Raw genomic sequence first — 6,000 nt, forward strand, 5'->3', positions numbered from 1 at the left:
ATTTTAATATGTGCCAGGCAGAAACTATGTACATGACCAACCACCAATAAAAATATCCAGGGCATTGGGACGCCTGGGTGGCTCAGTGGTTGAGCATCTGCCTTTGGCTCAGAGTGTGATCCCAGGATCAAGTCCCACATCCGGCTTCCTGCATGGAGTCTGCTTCTCCCTCTGCCTATGTCTCTGTATCTCTTTCTATGTGTCTCTCATGAATTAATAAATAAAATCTTTAAAAAAAAATCCAAGGCGCTGAATATCTTAGGATCTCCCCTGATTGTCACAACTCATTGCTGTAGTTAAGTGTGTCCTGTGTGACTCCACTGGGAGAAGACTCTGGTAGTATGCCCCTGGTTTCCTCTAGACATTGCTACATGCATCCTTTCCCTTTGTTGATCTTGCTCTGTATCCTTTTACTGTAATAAACCATTACCATGGGTACAACTATATGCTGAGTCCTGTGAGTCCCCTAGCAAATAATTGAGCCTAGGGATGGTTTTGAGGACCCCCTGACACACTCCCATATAGAACTCATTTAATGTATTGGGAATCAGTGTGAAGATACTACCAATTAGTGGGTACATCTATTGCAACTACCCATTCATCAGTAGAAAACCACAAAATGGTCTTGTAGAATCTATGAGCCACTGGGAAGTGGACTTGGATCTAAGTTCCATGTATCACTTAACCTTCATATGCCCCATGTCTGACTGATAGAACCATGGTGATTTTCTGGATACCCAGGAATTAATATCAGATTAGAACCAGCATCTGGGTATTTCCCATTTTCTAGTAAACCATTATCATCAAACAGCATAGGCACCTAACCCAGAAGAGTTTTTGTTGTTGTTGTTTTTATATCAAGCCATGTAGGATTTTCCTAAGTGGCCTACCTCTATTATTGGTATGGATCTCAAGTTTCATTAGCCCACCAAAGGACTTTAAAGTACCTGGCTTTGCTGACTATTATGACAACATTATAGTAATCATGCTATCCTTGCCTCTAACAATTACGTTTGGTTACTGGCCGGGATCACTTTGAAATACCATCATCTTCACTTCATGTGAGGTCTGAATAGTTCAACCATTTAGCATTTCATATGAATGCTGACGTTCTCCTCAACAAAAGACTTCTAAATGTTTTATTATAAATGGTTGTATAAGCTATCTCATTTCATATAGAATAGGAGAAGAATAAACAAATCACACCAAAAATTATACTGGTTACCATTTGGTCTTGGTTACCAAACAATCCACTCCAACATTCCTAAGTCTTTTTTTTTTTTTTAAACATTCCTAAGTCTTAAACTTCTGCCTCTTCATTATTAGTATCTCCAATTAATTTAATGTAAGCCTCCATAAAGTCTAGGTGTCAGTGAGTCAAACTGAGCAACTAGTTAGAACCTCTCTAAATGATCAAAAATAAAGAGATCTTCAACTGAATTCAAAATTATATTTCTTCTTACCTGAACTAGGCTCTTTATTTCCACACATATTTCCCATTTTCTATTGGTATGATTTAGCAAATAGTTGCAAATCCTGTTTGCATATCCATTTGCTTTTCACAGATCTGTTTATAGTTCAGAATGCAATGAGGATGGTCAGAATGAGGCATGAGGAAAACTTGCACACACAAGTGAGATGACTGCATATCTGCAGACAAGGTGGAATCAGGCTTATCAGAGGAGGAAGGGATACTTCTTTTATCCAGGGAAGCTGGGAGCAGGGATTAGAGGCATTTGCAGTCATCCAAATGCTCCCCAATTCCCCATTCCAATTCTTAGGATCTCACACTCTCATAAGCAATGTCCTAGCTTTTCTACAAGAGGCTTAAGGAGTCTTTGAATTCAAACTACATTGTAAATCAACAAATTGCACAAACAAACTTAGCCTATAACAATAACAACGATATCAACAAAGGTTATTTTAGGGAACCATAAAGTTTCCTGGTCCTTTGACCATGCCCTCCCCCAAGATTAATAGTCTGAATCTGTCATTTATTTCAAGAATTGTACCCAGCCAATGCTACAATTCTTGAATTCCTCATTCTCAACCACAATGGTTTTCACAGCAGCAAAAGCTGATTCGCCAAACTTCACCTTCAATATATCCTTCAATCCGTATTGACACAGGTGAAATTTTACCACCCTTTGCCACAAAATACTGTGGTAAATGCTAATAGGATTTTTACTGCTTTAAACTCCAGTCAGGTCAGATACTCCATCCTAGACGTAGTTTCCTTTAGAAACTGCAGTTGGCAACCATCCTTGTGAACAAGTATATTATCAATTAAGAATCAGTAGCAAACAAGACAGTATTTCAATGGATTAAGCAGAAAGTAATTTATTGTAAACTTTTCAAAAGTTTCAAAATAATGTGCAAGGGCTGAAGGAGTAAACTTTAGAAGGAAAATAAAAATAAAAACAAATACCATAACATCCAGTAGTCCTACTTCTGGGAATGTATCCAGAGGAAATGAAAATAAGATATTGAAGATATTTGCTCTCCCATGTTCATTTAAGCATTATCCCAAAATCCAAGATATGGAAATAACCTCAGCGTCTATCAACAGATGAATGGATAAAGAAGATATAGTATGTATAGTAGTAAGATATTATTATAGCCATGGAAAGGGAAGGAAATCCTGTAGTTTGCAACAACATGGACCTTGAAGGCATTATGCCAAGTGAAATAAGTTAGACAAAGAAAGATAAATAGTGTATATCATTTATATGTGGAATCTAAAAAAGCCAAACAGAAAAATAAAGCAGAATGGTGGTTACTGGGGGCTGCAGGGTAAGAAAAAATGGAGAGATGTTGGTCAGACAGTACAAATATCCAGTTATAAGAAAAATAAGTTCTGGCCATCTGATATATAGTTTGGTGGTTACAGTTAATAATATATACTTTAACGTTGCTAAGAAAGTAGAGTTTAAATCTTACCCCCAAAAAGACAATGGTAATTATGTGACATGATGGAGGTGTTAACTAATTGCTATAGTGGTAATCACTTTGCAGTTTATAAATAGATCAACACATTCTGTACCTCAAACTTACTTGATGGCATGTAAATTTTATTTTCACAAAGCTAGAAAAAATAGTTTAAGGGCAAAAGACATGAACAGACACCTCACCTAAGAAGATAGACAGGTGGCAAATAAGCATATGAAAAGATGATCAACATAATATGTGTTCAGAGAAATGCGAATTAAAATAATATAATACTACACATCTATTAAAATGGCTAAAATCCAAAGCAGCAGGAAATCTCATTCCCTGCTGGTGAGAATGCAAAATGAGTCACTTTGAAAGACAGTTTGGCAATTTCTTACAAAACTAAACATACTCTTTCCATAAGATGCAATAATCTCACTCCCTGGTATTTAGCCAAATTAGTTGAAAACTGTCCACACAACTCTTTCACATAAATATTTAGAGCACTTTATAATCACTGAAAACTGGAAATAATCAAGATGTCCTTCAAAAGCTGAATAAATAAATTGTAGTACATCCATACAATGGAATATTATCAAGCAATAAGAAGAAATAAACTATTAAGCCCTGTAAAGACACAGAGGAGATTAAATGCTTATTCTAAGTAAAGGAAGTAAGTCTAAAGCTATACACTCTTTGATTCTGACTATGTGACATCTTGGAAAAGGCAACATTGCAGAGATAATAAAAGATCAGTGGTTGCTCTGGCTTCCAGGGAAGGAAGGAAGGCAAGAATGAATTGATGGAGTAGAGAATTTATTTACAGGGCACTGAAACTATTCTGTACAATACTGTAACAGTGGAGATGTGACATTATGGGGTAGGGGAGAGAGGGGATCTCAGAACTCTCTGTAAACCCGAAACTTCTCTAAAAAATAAAGTCTATGAAGACAAAAACAATTGGCATGAGTTCAGTAACTGAACAAGTGACCCTGATTTTTATTGTGTCAGCTACTGTCAACCTTCTGCATTTCATATTTGCCTTTTCTGTTGGTAGATATTAAGCAGCACTCTCACTGGCTGCCCATCTGTGCTCCCCTTAGGATGCCAAGTTCTACTGACCATATCCCTGTGGGTCAAGGCCCCTTGGCTGTCCCTCTAACCTTGAGAGTCATTATGGATGCTCAATTGCAGCTTCAGGCTTCTGGCACTTAGAACCTGTCACCTGGTCTCTATCACTCTAGGGCCTCATCATTCCCTTGGATAAGAATGAGCCCAGTTCTGTGACCACTGCTCCTATCAAAAGCTCCAGTCTGCTGAGAGCTGCCCCTGAACGTACTAATATCCCTTTCAGCAGCACGGTCCGTGACATATCCTTTGGACCTTTCCTTAACTCTTTAATGTATCTCTCTCTCTGCTTCTCTCCTCTACCAGGGAGACTCAGGCACTTCCACTTCACTTGCCTTTGGCCATCACTTTCTCCAGGCTTGTTAAGAGCCACCCTTGGTATGAGTTTACCCCATCCCCCTGGGCTACTGGCTAGAGTTTTAAATCCTGTGTTCTGAAAAAGTTCCCCCAAATCAATGAATTATTGTTTACTCAGCCTTATATTGTGGCACCTTCAAAATCTACTTCTGAAGGGTACAGTGGAGGACAGCAAGGAGGTATGTGGGGAAAGGGGTACCAATGACAAGAGAGAGTACCAAGCCCTGAAAGGAGCCCATCAGAGCCACCCTGGTAAGTGACTGAGTGAATGAGTAGATGGAGGCCAGACCACAGAGGACACCATCATTTCTGCAGCAACCAGCCCAGGAAGCCAAACCACAATCATTGTAGCAACTAACACAGAGTGGTTAGGACTTGCTCTGTGACCACCAGCTTCGATCCTTTCTTGCTTCTGCTTCCAACTCAGGATCGACCAGAGAAGGTCAAGTATGCTTTCCCAACCAATCACATAACAGGCCTCACTTTCAATTTGCTAGTCTGCCTCCAGCTTCCTCATGCCAACTTTGTCCAAGCAGGGGAGACCTGCAGCCCACCCCTCCTTTTTTCGTTATACAGCTTCTCTACTTTTCTTTCTGCCTTGGAGTCTCTTTGCAAATGATGGCAGCTGACTCTCTTGCTACATCAAGTTTTGAATAAATAGACTCTATTTGTTCTCATCTGAGTGGTCTTTGTTTATTTCCACACAGATAAGAAGGTGAATACCCCCACGCCCCCACTCCACTTCCTGCCCACTCTGCAAGAGAGTGGATCAGCTCAGGAACTTGGGGATGAAAATGCATTAGATGTGTTTAAAACCTCATCTGACCACTTAGACCTTAGACCACTCACAGTACCATGTGAGTGGTACTTCAGGTCCCCTGAGAGTAGATGCTAAAATGGAGCATCTTATTTTTTATTAGTCTCTTTTATAAGAGACTGATTGGGGGACCAATGACAAAGGGCTGGGAGCTGGAGAAGGAGGAAGTGTTTTCTAACACCTTGCAGAAAAGATGGAAGGGACTGTATAGCAAGAAAACTGAGACTATTGCACAGAGAATTTTCCAGAAATAACCAAGCTAATGAAACCCAACTTAGAGAAATAGTTTTGTGTTAGAATAGCCATTTTCCCCTAAACTAAACATATAATTTTTGCCGTTAAGACTCGAAAATGTTTTGTTGAAGATTTTGTTCCCACTGGACTTGGGCATATAGTGGGATGATCACATTCCTAGTTGAAGAAGAGCCATCCAGAGGACTCTGGAGTAATCAAAATTGTATGATCTCTCCAACTGTGGAGTTCTATTGCTTTCCTCCACAGTGGGGTGAGTGTCTGTTATTATTGGTTTCTACCATAAGATAAATATGACTCTATAGAGAGCTAACTGTGCAGAAGTGAAGGGAGTGTAACACAGGTCAGATTTCCAACAAGTATTAGAGCTCCTCTTTTCAAAATGTCTATTAGCACACAGTTAAACTTTTGCAGCCACTTCTCACTGGGGGTATTTCACATTTGACTTTTTTCTCTCTTTGGTAGAAGAGACAATCTGCACAACACACTTCTTCTGACCTGAGTTTGTCCACAGA

Source organism: Canis lupus, chromosome 5 (genome assembly GCF_048164855.1).
Source record: "Canis lupus baileyi chromosome 5, mCanLup2.hap1, whole genome shotgun sequence".
In the NCBI taxonomy this organism is placed as follows: Eukaryota; Metazoa; Chordata; class Mammalia; order Carnivora; family Canidae; genus Canis; species Canis lupus.